This window comes from Leuciscus leuciscus (genome assembly GCF_965113295.1).
Source record: "Leuciscus leuciscus genome assembly, chromosome: 10".
NCBI classification, from domain to species: domain Eukaryota; kingdom Metazoa; phylum Chordata; class Actinopteri; order Cypriniformes; family Leuciscidae; genus Leuciscus; species Leuciscus leuciscus.
In genome coordinates, this window is record NC_138734.1 from 15206026 (window position 1) to 15224176 (window position 18151).

The following is an 18151-nucleotide window of genomic DNA, read 5'->3' on the forward strand; positions in this document are numbered from 1 at the left end:
TCACTTCTAACCAATCATGTGTTAACACTCTCAGTATAAAAGAATGGTACTTACATCCGTCTGAGTTCGCAGATACTGACTGCGCCAATTACCTCCATCCTCCCCAACCACCTCCAAGATGGTCCTTTCCCTCCATCCTCCCCACCACCACCAGGATGGTCCCTTCCTTTGCCTCCAGGGGGTCGGCTGCGCCCCTGCCTTCATCTTCAGGCGGGATTTGCAGATTCCGTTACCCTCGCATTGCTTGCTAAGGACGGGGCCTACGCCAAAGACTATGCTTGCTGAGCTATTAATAAATTTACTCGTTATATCATTTTATCTCCCGAGTCTTTCTGGTAGAACTGATATTAATGTCGGGTATGATATCCTACGGATCGTACTGAGCTTCTTTATACAGAAATATAAACTATATTCCGCACAAATGTTTATATTTCTAGACATAATGTGGTATTAAAGTTTTAATGCATTTTTCTGTGTACGATCAGAAGAGGCGTTCCTTCACAAACAATGAAACGCTCCCGCCTCAGAACCGAAAGATTCCATTGGGTCCCGTCATCAAACAGGGCGTTACCCCGCGCTGCTTTAAAACCACAACACAAGCAGACGCTCACGCTCTCTGCTCTCACACGCTCTCACCCTCGTGACTCCGAACTCTGCACTCTCACCCCTCCCTGCACCACGAGCAGGGAGAGGGGACAGGGCCTTCATCCAAACGAACCGCGGATGTAGAAATCCAGTCTCGTCCTGTAACCAAGTTTTCTCGCCCTTCCCGCACCGGGAAGAGACTTCCGTACCTCTCGGTAATGTTACGATCAGTAAGTTTTTAAGAACTTCACGCGAAACGCAAGCCTACAAATCGATGAGACACGGTCCAGCCAAGATACGCACGTGGTCCCGAAGCCCAGCTTCACACAGACAAAGGAACAGAATCGCAAGTAACGTATAAAATGATCTCTCTCGAAGCGGCTTTCACAGTTGTCTCTTAAAAGGTTCTGTTTGTAAATTACCATACTTTCTCCCTAACTTTCTTCCTATTTTCATTCTGATCAAGTCATGTTTTATGTTTGTTTTTTTTAAACGTTCGTGGGTCTTGTGTAATTTTACGTACGTAAATTAGCCTATATTACTTCCTATATGCATATAATCCTTTGTGTGTCATTTTTGATTAAATAAATATTTTATACTTTGACTGACTCTGTGTTACAATCCCACCAATGTAATTGTCAATGAAATTGCGATAAGATCTGGCTAACAGCTCTTTATTTTAATTCATAAACCCAGCAATTTGCATCCACGGCCAGGAGAGAATTTGTCTGAGGTTTGATAATATAAATATTCCTTCTTAACTGGTATAATCAAAGCATTCGCTGGTCGAATGACTGATGAGAGACCAGTTATAGAACGAAATATTTTTGATAATTAGCAGGTAATGTAATAGCATATGTGAAATTTATGAATTATGACTATGAGTTATGATTTTAATATTTCCCCAAATTTCCTTACTGCTCGAGCTAATATTTCATATATGACCTAATTACGATTGTTACCAATAAACGCTACAACATATTAATGGCAAAGGTATAATTACACTCCATTTATCACAAACAGGGCTACCATAATATGTGAGCAACATGCATGTACATGTTTGTATTTTTGAGAGAATAATGTTTATGCATGGTTATTGAAAAAACTAAAAACTAAAGTTTCTGAAATAAGGCCACTAAACACATACTAAATATGTGTCAATAAGACTTTTGACTAATGGATGTCGTTGCCTAGAGTTTTTTCTTCAAAATGATGTGAAAATCATCCTACCTAATCATTCACATAACACAATACATTGATTTAAATCTTGTAAAACACTTTGTTTGTAAAGGCAATATGCGCAAGGGGCGTCAACGATTCAACACCATCATGCATATTTAGTGATTCACACCTGAGGAGACAATGGGGCCCGCATACTTAATGAGCCATTCATTCAGGTGTGTCACCTATGGCCACAAGAAAGAATGCAAGAGCAATATACAGATATATATATATTCTACCAAATTGGTTCACAGTTGGAAGCATGTCATTTTTATTTATTTTTTTATACAAATTGTGCTTGCAAATTGTATAATTGTTACACTGACAGCTGAAGCAGATGCAGAAGCAGGATCCAATTGCAGCAGGTTTTATTAAACAAACTCAAAAGATAATAAACTCAGAGAGAGATACAGGAACAGCCAACATACAACATTAAGAACTCACAAAGACTGAAACAAGACACAGGGCTTAAATACACAGACAGACAAGCTAAACAAGATAACAAGGGGGTGTGGCTAATGGAAAACACCTGGGAAGACTAATCAACATAACGGGGAACTGCTAAACATAGAATGAGACAGGGGAACACAGACATTAATCGTGACATAGCCCCCCCTCTATGGGCGGCTCCCGACGCCCATCAAAACAAAACAATAGTTCAGGAGGGTGGTGGAGCGGAGGCGGACCCGGGGGTGGGATGGAGGGCCAGGCCCGTGGAGTGGAAGAGGACCTGGAGACTGCGGCAAGACGGGAGGCCAAGGCGGATCAGGCTGTGCAGGCGACCAGAGCGGATCAGGCTGTGCAGGCGTCCAGGGCGGATCAGGCTGTGCAGGCGTCCAGGGCGGAGCAGGCAGTGCAGGCGACCAGGGCGGAGCAGGCAGTGCAGGCGAAGATGACCATTCAGGCGGCCAGGGCGGAGACGACGGAGACGACAGGCCATCTGGCGGCCAGGGCGGAGACGACCCTTCAGGCGGCCATGGTGAAGCAGGCTGAGGAGGTGGCCATGGTGAAGCAGGCTGAGGAGGTGGCCATGGTGAAGCAGGCTGAGGAGGTGGCCATGGTGAAGCAGGCTGAGGAGGTGGCCATGGTGAAGCAGGCTGAGCTGGTGACCACGGCGGAGAGGACCCTTCGGGTGGCCAAGGCGGAGAAGACCCTTCGGGTGTCCACGGCGGAGAGGACCCTTCGGGTGGCCAAGGCGGAGAAGACCTGTCGGGTGACCACGGCGGAGAGGACCCTTCGGGCGGCCAAGGCGGGTCAGGGCTGGACGAGGCCAGCGACGAGGGCAGGTCAGGACTGGACAGGACCAGTGTGGAAGAGGGCTTTGAGCTGGGCAGGACCAGCGATGAAGAGGGCTTTGAGCTGGGCAGGACCAGCGGCGAAGAGGGCTCTGAGCTGGGCAGGACCAGCGGCGAAGAGGGCTCTGAGCTGGGCAGGACCATCACAGACTCTGGCTCGGCGTCGGCAGCCATCTTGTCCAGAGACACTGGCTCGGCGGGCGTGATGTGAAGCTCTGGCTCGGCAGGACTGACGTGAAGCTCTGGCTCGGCAGGACTGACGTGAAGCTCTGGCTCGGCAGGACTGACGTGAAGCTCAGGCTCGGCAGGACTGACGTGAAGCTCAGGCTCGGCAGGACTGACGTGAAGCTCAGGCTCGGCAGGACTGACGTGAAGCTCAGGCTCGGCAGGACTGACGTGAAGCTCTGGCTCGGCAGGACTGACGTGAAGCTCTGGCTCGGCAGGACTGACGTGAAGCTCTGGCTCGGCAGGACTGACGTGAAGTGCAGGCTCGACTGGGCAAATGACTGGTTCGGTGGTTTTGGTGGAACGTGGAGCAGACCTGCGAGCTCCCCGGACGGCTATCCAAGCGGGGTCAAACACTTTAGACACCAGATCAGCACTGTTTGAAATAAGTTTTCGTGCTCTGGGCCATGTGATCTCAGCCACTGGTCCGAAACGGATACGGTGCTCAGCAGGGAGTGGTAATGTGGGTTTGCCTGGGCTGACAGTGTGAGCAGGTTTGGCTGGGCTGGGTGAATGTAGAGCATACTTGGGAGTAAAACTCTCCCAGCAGATGGCAACTGCTTCTCTCCAGTCCAGCCCCAAGAGATCGGGGAGTGGTCGAGGATCGACGCATCCGGCTCCGATTATATAACCTGTTTTTAAAGTTTCATCACTCAGATCACAGTTTGTAGCTAGCTCACAAAATTTCTCAGTAAACTCAAACAGATCGTGGCTTTCCTTCACTATCGCCGTGAGCCGATCCCAAAACATCTTGAAGGACGCGTACTGCTGGATCCATAAATGGTGAGTTCTTCTGTTACACTGACAGCTGAAGCAGATGCAGAAGCAGGATCCAATTGCAGCAGGTTTTATTAAACAAACTCAAAAGATAATAAACTCAGAGAGAGATACAGGAACAGCCAACATACAACATTAAGAACTCACAAAGACTGAAACAAGACACAGGGCTTAAATACACAGACAGACAAGCTAAACAAGATAACAAGGGGGCGTGGCTAATGGAAAACACCTGGGAAGACTAATCAACATAACGGGGAACTGCTAAACATAGAATGAGACAGGGGAACACAGACATTAATCGTGACAATAATATCCAAGGAAAACATGTCTAGTAATTGTGCAGTTAATTCTCATACTGTATTTTCAGTTTTGGAATATGTATCCTCTCCCCAAATTTGTCAATAATAAAACACAATAAAAATTATTTAAAGAAAAGGCTTATATTTACCTTTTAAAATTTGTTTACATCTACCTTGTAAATATATATTTTTTATTAAAAAGGTTACAATTACAACAACAATTGAAGTGTAATCTTTCTTTGTAGAAACTAAAGTATACATTTTATCATACATATTTCAAAGTTAAGGATTCATTACTTCGAATATAGCCTACATTGACCAAACATACTATATTTAACATATTAGCAAAAATTGGCAAACAAAAGCTTATTTGAGGTGGCAGATATTTTACAGTAAAAATGTTTAATCTATCCAAAACTAATCAACGAAATGTTGTCTTTCATTTGTCTGTAACATAGGTCTTTCGTTTTTATTATAAGGAATATAAATGTTAATTTGCAGTTTAATACGTTGCTTATACAAATACATTTTATTTCAACATATTTCAGTCGATTTTTACTCAGTATAGCAAAATAGTTTGCAAAATAAACTAAAATAAAGGCAGATAGAATATAGTTTATTTATACAGCATAGCCTAGACCATTTACATATAAATTACTCAGAATGGCAAGTATGGAAATGGTCCAACCAGTAAAATCTGTAGCCTACGTTTATATAAAATAGCTTGTCAACTAATTTCTCTGGACTGTAGGCTAATTGGCCTACGTGTTGTAGCCTAGTCATTAAATAAAACAATTAAGTTCATATTTAGGTTTAAATAAAATCCTTATTTTTATTGTTTTTATTTATTTTGATTATATGAAAAATGAAAAGCATGAGTAAGATCATGTGCAATCGCGAGACAAATGGAGTGGGCAGACAAGATTTTGACCATTTCATTAAGTTTATTTTTTGTATAAAGCCTTTCTTTAAAGTGAATTTCGTTTTGTATTAATTGTATCTTAATTCTAATCGTTGTTTCATCAACCAATTGCCTGTATTTAATACATAAGAATTAAAAATAGCAGGCAATATTCGCCTCAATCGCCTCATAAATGAACCCAAACTCATAAGCTTTGCCTAAAATACCAGAGAAATATATAGAAAGCTCGAAATGTCTTATTTTAAACAAAACTATTAAAAACGAAAGAAAACAGACTGTATGAAGCCTCTCTCCTACTTTATACAGCATAGCCTAGACCATTTAAATATAAATTACTCTGAATGACAAGTATGGAAATGGTCCAACCAGTAAAATATGTAGCCTACGTTTATATAAAATAGCTTGTCAACTAATGCAAGTAAATTTAAAAAGACTTACTCATCCGAAATATTATCCACGGCTGGATCAAGTCGCTCTTCAAAATAGGCTACAAACGTTCGTCGTCAGAGTCCCGCTCTTCTTCTGAGGAAAATTTGAACTCTTCACTATCCAGGACTAGCTGAAGGGCTTCATCACCAGTGTATCTTCCAACGGCGCAGGAAAGTGAATGAATGAAACTTGCTGGTTTTAAGGCATTTCAGGGGGCGTTTACCTTATTTTGCATAGATCACCTCAGCACATTATCTTATGAATAGCGCGCTCTGCGAGTGGGTGTGAACACATTACAGATAATTAGCTGAGACGGGAGAAACTGTACTTCTCTTTAGTTTCATACAGATTACATTGCAGGAGAATATTTGTTTTGAATGTGAATTGTTTTATTTAAAAGTAGAAATTTAAAGCTTTCTTTAGACGCATGTTTCATGGTTGTGAGATAAGTATTAGCTGAGTTTCAGTTCATTTTCCAGACTTGTTTCAGAAAGATTTTTGCGGAGACAGAGTGAGCTGAAAGCGCACCCTGTTTATTTTATTTATTTAAAAATAAAAACAAGGTTTTGATGTTAATGTGTTAGCGTTTATACGCCCACGTATAAATATAATTAATTATTATTCATAACGGATTATGATCAATAATTAATAATTTAATTATTTTCAGAATTTACTGTAGCAGAATCAATAGTATGATCATTTTATCAGTTCATCCAAGGAACAGAAAGCATAAACAATTATTAACTCTAGGAAATATAATATCTTCCTGGCCAAGAAAGAATAATCCCCAGCTAACAGTAAATAAAGAAATAGCCTAAATCAAGGGTAACCGCATAGGTAACTTAGATCGAAGTTCAAGACAATAAATTTGTAAGCACATAACACAAATAACACTTCTCTTTAAAATACAAACAAGACTTTATTGATTATTCTAACACATAAAACTAATATCTAACACAAACACACGCACACACATATTCATACGAGTTGCAGAAAGGAAGAGAGTGAGGAAAGAGTGAGATGATGAGTGAGATGATGAAATCTCAAGATTCTATATGCACTTATAAGACATGACCCGAACGAACCATCAATCATTAATTAACCCTTCTATCGTTTCTTAGACAGGTTATTAAATTTATATCAATACACCAGTTCAGCTTTTAGCCTGGAGGTTACTTGCTTGTCTTTTGCTTTGGGGATTCCCTTCGAAGTTCCTTATGTGAAAGGGGTTTCCCAGGTCCGTTGGTTGGTGTCCTCGTGCTTGAATAGATGTCTGGGGCGGCCAATCACGTGGTGTTGCCGGATGAATGAAACGTCTTTGAAGTTGAAAGCGTGCGTTGCAGCCGTGAATCGTGGACCGAAACTTTACAGCAAAACTTAACTTAAAACTCAGAAAAGAAAGGAAATTGAGACGAGAGTAGTAAGATGGCTTGAATAAAGCTGTTGAACACGTTCTTCTGATCTTAATTTGGGTTTGTTGTCTCTTCGCGTCTACATGGTTATTGGTCTGTCTTAGATCTTCATCTCCCGCTGCATTTTTGTTCTGCTCTCAACATTGTTGCTTTTTTCTAAGAGCACGCAGAGAAAGAGAGCACGCAGAGAAAGAGAGCACGCAGAGAAAGAGAGCGAGCTTTGTTTCGGGTCTAAGATTTTAAACTCAAAAGTTTGTCCCACCTCCTGAAGAGATCGGACCAATTAGACACTGGCTTTATTTGTCTCATCGTAAATCATGCATTATCTGGGATCTCCTTAGTCTCCAAGCTCTAGCAGAGAGTACAGAGGCCACAGTTTAGACATCATTACTATTATAGGAATACGAAATATTTTACACAGATTTCAATCAAGCCATCTTTTGAATTAAGAACATACGATCGTACTGATAGGAAGCACGACACACTTTCATTCAAGCATCTAATAGTTATAACAATTACATGACTTACATGGGATCTAAGCTTATTAAAAGTTGTTGTTGCATGATGTTTTATTATAAGTCCATCGAAAATTGTTCTTGAATGATTTTATGTATAGTTATAGGTAAAACCTCAGTTCTGTGGTTTGAAAAGATTTTACACCCTGAGGTCATTCAGAGGTCCTTAAGACAGATGGGGTCTGTTTTGTTCATTGCTCATGGGACCTTGATCCTTACACTCTAAAAACTCCTGGGTCAAAAATAACCCATAATGGGTTATTTTTGACCCAACTCCTGGGTTAAAAAGGGACCAACTAATTTATGGGTTATTTCAACTCAGAAAATTGGGTTATGCTTTTTGACCCAAATTATGGGTTAAATACCTGACCCAAATGTTGGGTTTAAAAAACCCAACATCTGGGTAGAAATAACCCAAAAATTAGTTTATCATTTTTTAACCCAGGAGTTGGGTCAAAAATAACCTAACTTGGGTCACTATCCCAGTATGCCTTATTTCAGAAAATAAAACTTTGTTTTACATTATATTACACACTTCAAGCACTTTTACATTTTTATTGCATTAAATAAAAATCTATAAGAAAAAACACACACTTGGACATGTTTATTTTCATATTTATTTTAGGTCACACTGTAATAACAATATTAGAAATAAAAAATAGAAAAATAAACAACAATTCTCAGAAGAGCCTCAGGAATTTAAGCCAACTTTGGGGACAAGATTTTTGATAGTGTCCTCATCAAAGAGAAGAAATGCCTCCTCATCTATCTGAAAGACAGAAAACAAGACAACATGAGTATTGTTAATAAGTCGAGACAATTGTGAACCACTCACCAGACACTCTTTCATTATCAAGCTAACAAATAATCACTTTTAAGGTAATGCAGTGGCTTTTTTATTTTTATTTTTTTACATGGCCCAAATTGTTAGTTAACTAATGTGGTTCTTTTGCAGCATTAACATTACCCATTTTGTGTGAATGACATATTTTCTTTCTTTAAAAAGTGTAATGACAGCCCATTCTTATGCATAACAGCTTAAAGACAAGGCACAATAATATTTTAGGGTTGTACATACCCCACTGTCGAAGAAGTTGTGACTTTCACAAAATCTTGCACTGACACATTTAAGTCTTATAAAAAAAAAAAAAATGTAGGTATAGAGAGATGATATAAGGGCAATAAGAGTAAAATGCTCACCTCTAAAATTCTCTGTCAGCTCAGACAGCTGCCACTCAGTTAGCTTATCAGCGACAAAACTGTCCATTCAAAATGACCTGGAGAAAACATAGCAATATAGAGGTTAGCAACAATTTGAAGACTTGACCCGCTTCTTTAACTCTCACTACAGAGAAGAGCCAGTAGAGCACTGTATAATATGATAAGCACGGCACAGCTGGTAAACATAACTCAACTATTGTGTTGCCTCGTCGCTCTGTAGCCGCGGCTATGGGGCTCGCACACCGGACGAGAAGCGCCGCGTCGCGTCTAGGACAACTCGAGGTATCGCTCACCGGACGTGCACTCTCTCAAGGGGCTCGCACACCGGACGCGAAGCGCAGCGCCGCGTCTTTAAAATTCGAACACATTATTCTCTATGAGTGTAACGGACACACACACACACACACACACACCGGCGGTCTGTCCGCGGCACCCAGCAACGGCTCAGGACCGTGTTCAAAATCGCGTCCGGTGTGCGATAACGTTACCTCGAGTTGTCCTAGACCTAGATGTTGTCGTGATAGCCGCGGCCACATGCCAACCACAGAATTACTTTACTTTACTTTAATTATTTATTTTTTAGCAAATGGTGCTAAACTAGCAACAGGGACATGGACACAGAAAAGTTAACATTACATCAACACTGAAAATAGCCTACTCTCTTACCTTGAATATAGATGAAGTTGCACCGATGAAGCACAGGCCAAAACGGATCGAGCGCGAAAAACGACTGTTGTGAGAAAATTCCAGAACAACTGCGAGAGAGAGAGAGAAAGCCAACCCTATAACCCAGAACATGGGTTACTCTTTGAAAAATAACCCAGAAACCCAAACAACCCATAAATTGGGTCAAAATATTAGCCCTATAACCCAGAAAATGGTTACTCTCTGAAAAAATAACCCATAATTTTAACCCAACACAAATAACCCAGAAAATGGGTTGAAGAAATAACCCAGGATTTTTTAGAGTGTAAGAGAGACGGGGTCTGTTAGTCGCAGGGGTCATGTTACCTCTTGGTAGGGCCCTGAGCAGTACCATTTCTGAACAGATCTGTCTTGCAAAATTATCAGACGTTGACAACGTTCTTCCTTAAAGTTAACCAATAAAAGTCTTTGGTTAGCCGACTCTCTGGAGCTGGTGGGTGATTTATGGCTCTGGGTTGCTGATTTGAGTTTGGAATGTGAAGACTCTGTGTGGGACCTTGGTCTCTGTCTTTCTCTTAACCAATCAATATTCGGCAACAAAGCTAGCATTGACCAGTTATTTTGTTAGTGCGGGGGGCTCTTCTAAATAGTCAGACCGGTGATGCCGGATCCAATGGCAAGATTGATGATGATCATGAGACGTTCTGAACAAATCTTCCCACTTCATTCGCGAGAAGCAGAGAGTTTGAATTAATCTTCTGGAAGAAGATTAGTCTGTGTTTGGTTCATACTCGCAGTCGTTACAACCCTCTATAGTTTATAATCATGTATTTATTTTATTTATATGACCATAAATGACGGATTTTTTTAAGTTTATGTTGCTGCTATGTGAAAAAAATCCAGCAAAACGCGCCGGCGCGTTTGCCGACCTCAGGGGGTTAAATTGATTTAAATGTATTTCCGATTTTCTAAGATCAGGGTCATGTACTTTTGCAAAATTTGTGCACACACAAATGCACACACACGTACCATCTATGCATTTGTGAGGCACATTCAAATTCACATGCGTGTTTCCAGTTGCTTACAGAATACACCCATAGTTTACAGACACACACTCAATCACATAATTATTCACTCCTCTCTGGCTAACTGGAAAATCACTTTTTGACAGTAAAGACATTGTCATGTCTTGGCCCCTGTTTCTGTTAGGATGATATTTTGTTGTTTTCTCTGCGGTAACAAACCTACACCCTTTTCATTTTTGGGTGAACTATCTCTTTAATAAGTTTCTGACTACGTTCATCTACTAAACAGTTAATTTTCTGTTTCATTTAAAAGTGTGTGCAATGTTACTGATAAGTATTGTTTGTCATGTACTATAATCACTAACATTTTTTTCTTTTTTTTTCTTTTCAGACCTAGGTGTGTTGCCCAGTTTCGTCAGACGTCTTGCAAGATCTATCTGTGGTCACATCTATTTTTTTGGTCTCTTAAGGTTAATTTACATGCTAGTTCCTCTCATTGGACTGGGCAATTTACACTTTTCTCTTTGACATTGTTTTATACTCTTAAAACTGTAATCATTACGTTTAAAAATGTAATGCAGCATAGTTTCAAAAATAAAGATTCTCATTATTTACTAACCCAGATGCCATCCAAGGTGTATATGACTTTCTTCATCAGAACACAAATGCATATATTTAATCTGGAGGAAATTCAAGCTCTGTAGGATGCATACAATGCAAGAAAATCAGTTCCAGCATTGTGATTAATGTAAGAAACAATCAATAAGTAAAACATTCTCTACTATAAACTAGTGCTTCTGACCAGGGAATTACAGGAAATTACACATTTCACATCACATTTTACACTGTGATTAACTCCTTATAGAGATTTAACCAGATCAACATAATATATGGTCAGTCTAATCTTAAGGCCTTAGCAGTGGTAAATTGTGAAGATCTTGAGTTTTCGCTGAAGGGTGTGTCCTAGGCGGCCTGACCAATTCTGATGTTTTGCCATGAAAGAGAAAGCTGTTGTTACTCAGGCATACAATATCTGACCTGCCCCAAACTTCACATGTTGATAAGAGTCCTGTCTCTGGGAACAGGAAATTACATGCTTTACACTATAATTCTCTCCCAGAAACATATTAAAATATGCCATGAAGTACCAAACATGCTAGAAACATGTTAAATCATGCAACACTTGGCTAAGTGCTAATGTATGCGATTAACGCCACGAAACAGGAAGTTGTTGTAACTCAGGCATACGATGTCCGATCTGCCCCAACAGGAAGTCGGCTATTAAGGGTTGTTTGGAAACGCATGCTCTGGAATTTGAAATACTCCTCCTAGGGATTTCATCCGATCGCCACCAAACTCGGTCTGCATGAACTCAAGACATTAACCCTCTGGGGACCAAAAACGCGCCCGCGCGTTTTGCTCGTTTTTTTTTTTAGCAATGAAAAATAAACACAAAATGCTCTGTTAATTTTGATCTTTCATTTTCGTGTAATACATCAATCGATCCTGTTCAGTTTCTATTTTTTTTCTGTATACTCACAATACAAATAAAGTGTTTTGCTTTTTGACAAATAAAGAAAAACTAACATGATGCTATTTCTGCCTTCTCTCTGTCAGTAAACTCCCATTTGAAACGCGTTCGAAAATTATCTATAACTCCGCGAAAATTCAGTCAAACAGGCAAACAGACCCACGGGCATAAAGCTTGAGATCGCAGCTTTTAAATGAAGTAATTTATATAAAAAACAAATATTATCAGCTTCTGTAATCTGTATAAAAAGAGAGCGACTCCAGTCGAGCTCATTACGAGCCATTCAAAAGTAATTTGACCACGCCCCGGAGAGCGCGTGCTATTCAAACGCAAATTCTGAGAACCATTTCAGTCTGTGAAACGCCCCCACATCAGCTGTAAACAAAGAGGCATAATATAGCCTACCTTATGGAGAAAATGTTCCGTGCTGATATGAGGAGCAGATCCCGCTGAGGAGTGAGGTAGGCTAAGTTATCCTTTCTCAAGTGTTAATGTGGAATAACGTTATGGAATAACGTTGTAGGCTTATGTAAACAAAAAGATGAATCGCGTTTCTATAATATGAATCGCGTTTCTGTGAGATGAATGAAGGGTACATATTTGTAAAGACTGTTTAGCCTAAAATGAATCGCGTTTCTGTGAGATGAATGAAGGGTACATATTTGTAAAGAGTGTTTAGCCTAAATATGAATCGCGCGTCTGTGTGTGAAAGAATAAACTGCTTTTACAGTTACAGTTACTGCGTTACAGTCAGGCGAAGTATGAAAGACAACATTTTGTTGACTAGATTTGGGTACAGTTTTTACTGTAGAATATACTGTCACATCAAATAAGCTTTTCTGCTCATATATATAAAATACTATTTTGTCAAAAATAAAGTCATAGACTAAGATGTTCCAATGTTGGCTATATTCAAACTAATGAATACATATGATAAAATGTAGGCCTATAATCTTTTTTTTTTTTTTTTTTACAAAGAAAGAGTACTTTTTTGCAGAAATATTGCTGAAATTGTAATTATTGTTGTAATTGTAACCTTTTTAATAAAATAGCAAAACATATTTACAAGATAGATGTAAGCAAAATCTTAAATGGTCAATATAAGTCTTCTTCAAAATATATATTTTGTCCTTGCATTGTGGCTCAGTCAGTGTCACACCTGAATGAATGGCTAATTATGCAGAGTCATTATGCAGAGTGGGTGGGACTAAGGTGTAAACTACTCCTCCCCCTCGCATATTGGCTTTCCAAGCAAAACCTGTTTTACACCATTTAAATCAATGTATTTTTTTTTGTGAACGATAAAGCAAGACTATTTTCACATAATTTTGAAGCTAGAACTGAAAGGGACAACATCCATTAGTCAAAAGTCTTGTGGGCACATATTTTGTATGAGTTTTGTGGTCTTATTTCAGCAACTTTCATTTTTATTTTTTTAAATAACCACGCATAAACATTCTTCTCTTAAAAATACAAACATCTACATACATGTTGCTCGCATATTATGGTAGGCCTGTTTGTGCTATATAGAGTGAATTTACACCTTTGCCATTAACATGTTTATAAATAACTGAAAAAAGCACAAATGTCAGAGCATGTCAGAACATCTCAAGGGCCCCAAAAACAGCTTGGTCCCCAGAGGGTTAAGGATGATAAATTGCCAGCGGATTTTTGATATCTCAAACGGATTGGCTGTGGCGATGAAACTAATTTATGGCGAAAAAAAGAAATTGTGTGAAGAAAGAATAGTGATTCCCAAGTTATTTTTTATTTGTTTTGTCATTGATGTTCTATTTTGACGGAGTTGAACCCTTCCATTGCTGTGTGCATTGGCCTGCATTGAAGGATAAGAACTGTATTAGGCCTGGTCTCTTCTTAACAAGTTTGGTTAACAAAGTAATAGAACCAGTTTATTTGTAGTGCACTGACAACATAGTTTTAAATAATTAGTTTAATAATTAGATTAATATAAATATAAAAAAGACCTTGAGATAAAAACTGTCATTATGCAAAAGATAACTTCGCACTCATTTTAAAGTGACCTATGACATTAAATGACATGAATCCATCTAAATTTAAATGATCTCATGGATGTGGCTGTTGTGGTCATAGTGGCACCAGCTGCTTCAGTAAATGTGGCGTATTCAGATGACTTTGATGTGGTTCTTTTACATTTATCGTGTTTTACATTCATATTGCCAGTCGTGCACAGTTACCCTAAAGGCACCAGGGTGGCGGTGCCACCGACTTGGGACCGTCATCGCTGCTCGCAGCTATATTTATTATTAGTTTTCCAACTTTCGACACTTTTGGGGCCTTTAACATGCTCGAAAACTCTTGAAACTTTGCACACAGGTCAGAACCCGCGGCCATCAGTGCCGGGCTTAAGCTGGTACCCGTGCGTGGCAGGGCCCTTGAACGGGGTCCGAAAACTCGGTCCATATAACAAACACGCTTGCATGAATTAGTATGAAACTCAGTACACATATAGATCACATCGGACCGAACAACTTTTGTGCTTTAAGTTATACACCAGCCCAACAGGAAGTCAGCTATTTAGGGTTGTTTGGAAAATCATGCTCTGGAATTTGAAATACTCCTCCTAGGGAATTTATCCGATCGTCGCCAAACTTGGTCAGCATGAAGTCACGTCACTGAGGATGCTAAATTGTGGATAGATTTTTGATATCTCAAACGGTTTGGCCGTTGCGAGGAAACAAATTTATTGGCGAGAAAAAATAAACAGGAAGTGTGTTATATCTTCCGCATACATTAACTGATCTTGATGTAACTTCAGCAGTGTGTTCGTTGTAAGAGGCTGATCACATGAATGTGACTATTGTGAGTCAAAGTTATAGCGCCCCCAACTGGCAGCAAGAAGTGTGTCACTTTCAAAATGCTTTGAAATCACCCTCTTATTTTTACCCGATTTGCTTAAAACTTTATCTGTATAATGTAAACACACGGCAGATGTAGACCTGTGAAAGGATTATTGATATCTTAGATGTCTGCCCTGGAATGGGGTCCGAACACTTGTCCATAAATCAAACATGCTTGCATGTAATAATATGAATCCTGTATTAAAGGAAAATACATTTCTTAAGCCTTGTATTTTTTAAATAAGTTTTATTAATAAAGTAAAGGCTTATAACCAGTTTATATGTAGTGCATTGACAATAGTTTTATATAATTATTTTATTAAGTAGATTAATAAAAAGACAAAAAGACCTTGAGATATGTTTGGTAATTGTACCTGAATGAATTTTAAATTAATTTGCTATATTTCAGATCAATATATTTGTTTTCCTTAACATTTTAATTTACACTAACTTCATTCTCATCTGAATTATAAATAATTTATTTCTGTATAAAATAATACTACCATTAAAAATGTGTAAATTAAAAATAAACAGATTAGTGCTCTGTTTGAGGACAAGAAATTAAAATAAATGGAATATGATTAATGTCCAAAATATGGCACCCACAGACTGTTTTTAAATGGGGTTGGATTTACAGCTGTCATGATTCATGAATGTTTTTGCTTGTCAAAAGTCTGACGGAAAAGATATATAGTTCTCAATTTTTTTCCAGTTTGTCTACAGCTCAGATCTGGGATTCTGTAGTGAAATAAAGTAGCGCTGTAATATTTTTTTCTTATGAATTAACCAGAGAGAGAGAGAGAGAGAGAGAGAGAGAGAGAGAGAGTGAGTAACCTTATATCGAAGCTTGTTGGTTTAATTAATTGCAGCGAAGTTATCACCTCATTGCTGAGAAATAAAATGTAGGTTTCAGTAGTGAAGCTGTATTATTTATAAGTCACGGACAGAGGTTGAAAACCAGCTCCTGAATGTTTCTGTGTTCGTGGAATTTCTTTTCTTTTCAAAGATAAATATAAAGTTTCCACCTCAATAAAAAGCTGTGAGCGAGCGCACACAGGCACGTCTGCCTCATAATACAACATGAAAATAATAATAATAATTCATTACATTTATATATCGCTTTTCTCGGCACTCAAAGCGCTTTACATAAAATGGGGGAATCTCCTCAACCACCACCAAAAAAAAAAAAGAAGCTATCTTTGTGAAAAAAACGTGTCGTCCTCGCATTGGAGTGGTTTGGAATTCAAAGGGGAATTGGATATGCGTGTTTAGACGTAGGTTGGATGTCCAGATATCGGATATGTATCTGATTTAAAGGGGTCATATAATGTCATTTTTGTACAAGCTAATATGATTATTTAGGGTCTAAATTAAAAGTTTGTAATATACTTAAATTAAAAATTCTCATTAGTATTGTAAGAAAACACTAATTTTACCTGGTCAAAAACAGCTCTGTTTTCAGCACGCCGTTTAAGTGCATGTGTCTTTAAATGATAATGAGCTTTGCTCACCCCGCCCCTCTGTTCTGTGCGCACACTGTTTGTAACACAATAACACAATAACCATAACGCGTCATTCATTATAAACGTGGGATTATGAATTATATTGATAACGTCGTACATAGAAAACATGCCGTAATGTACCCTGAGTGTAAAAATAGCCGCATTCATCCTGAAGCGTGCAAGCAATTTGCAAAGTTTAATATAAAGATTAATATAAAGGTCAATAAAACGTTACACTCACTTCAGTTCTTCTGGAGGTGCAGCAGGAACACGAATAGTTGATACTGATCCTTTTTTCAGGAGCAGCTTCTTAGCAAATAACCAGCTTTTTACTGATCCTCGTTTGTAAAGCAGTCTGGTGAAATGATTCGCGCAAACATGAAAGCATTGACGTTGATCGTGAGGAATATTCCCTTCGAAAACAAACTCAGCCACTGCGTCTTCAGCTGTACGGATTTAGGAACATCAATATGACTGCTGTGTTCTTTATTACACCCAAGAACAGAACACCACAATCGCTTAGACACCATTCTACTTGACAGCTCGCTCACGAGGGCGCGAGGGCGGGTCTGTGTTGAAACGCTGCTGTCAATCAACCATCGTGGGAGGGGCGTCGATTTTGTGACGTCACAATATCGAACAGCTTGATTTGAGATGGGAGGAAACATATAAGAAGATTTTAAAAAAAAACACTGGATGGATTTTTATCATTTTATGATGGTTGTGTACAGGCACTGCCAACACACATTTCAGTACAATCAACTTGTAAAAGTGCATCTACCATTATATGACCCCTTTAAAACCACAATTGCAAGTAAAGTAAGTAAAAGATCAGATTTTTTGTGCCAATGTAAATGCATCCTTAGTTTGACTAATACAATAAATGCATAGAAACAGTTAATTTGTAAGGGAACCTAGAATATAGTTTTATATAATTAGTTCAATTAGTTAGTTAGTTAGTTAGTTAGTTAGGTTAATAAAAATATAAAAATACCTTTAGATGAATGCTGGACTTAAAACATTTTGAGCTGCAAAGATATTCGATTTCAATATATATAAGATTTCAAAGTGATATATATTTTTTTTACATATACAGGGTTTAACTTCATATTGCCTGTCATGCACAGTTACTCTTCAGGCACCGGGGTGGCGGTGCCACCGGCTTGGGCCCATCATTGCTGCTTTCACTATATTTCTTTTTGTTTTCGCTTTTCTGATGGTTTTCAGCTTTCTCTTTCTGCAAATTGTATAGTTGTATGGTGTAAAGTGATATGATCCAGCACCCAAAACACTTCATTCTTCACGAAAGATGGATAAAAAGGCGCACAGGAAACAAAAACCTTGAAAAAATGATATACCACCACGCCAAATCTTGGCCAAATTGCGCCATTGACCAACTGAAACCTGGTCTAAAGTTAATGGCGCAATATTTGTTTGGTTATTTAAAGAGCGTTTTAGTAATGTATGCCTATTGGCGGGTCCACATCATGTAAAAGATTATTATTGTGTACTGAAAAAAATATGGTGGAATCCGGCTTGTCCCGTAGATGGTCTGCTTGCGCACTTTTACCTCGCACGAGCAGTTCCGTTTGCGCTCTGGAGACGCGTTCGGTCTTTCCACTATCAAATTCCGTAATGTAAATAGCGAATCTGCCATGGCGCGAG

General features: G+C 39.1%; 1 long non-coding RNA gene across 1 annotated transcript; it reads right to left on the reverse strand.

The window, feature by feature from the left end:
* Positions 1-8282: 8282 nt before the first annotated feature.
* On the reverse strand, positions 8283-9647 carry LOC309507702. The gene is made up of 3 exons (XR_014209219.1): positions 9571-9647; positions 8884-8960; positions 8283-8452 (listed from the first exon to the last, which is right to left on the reverse strand). It is a non-coding gene; the product is annotated as an uncharacterized lncRNA (long non-coding RNA).
* Positions 9648-18151: the final 8504 nt, after the last annotated feature.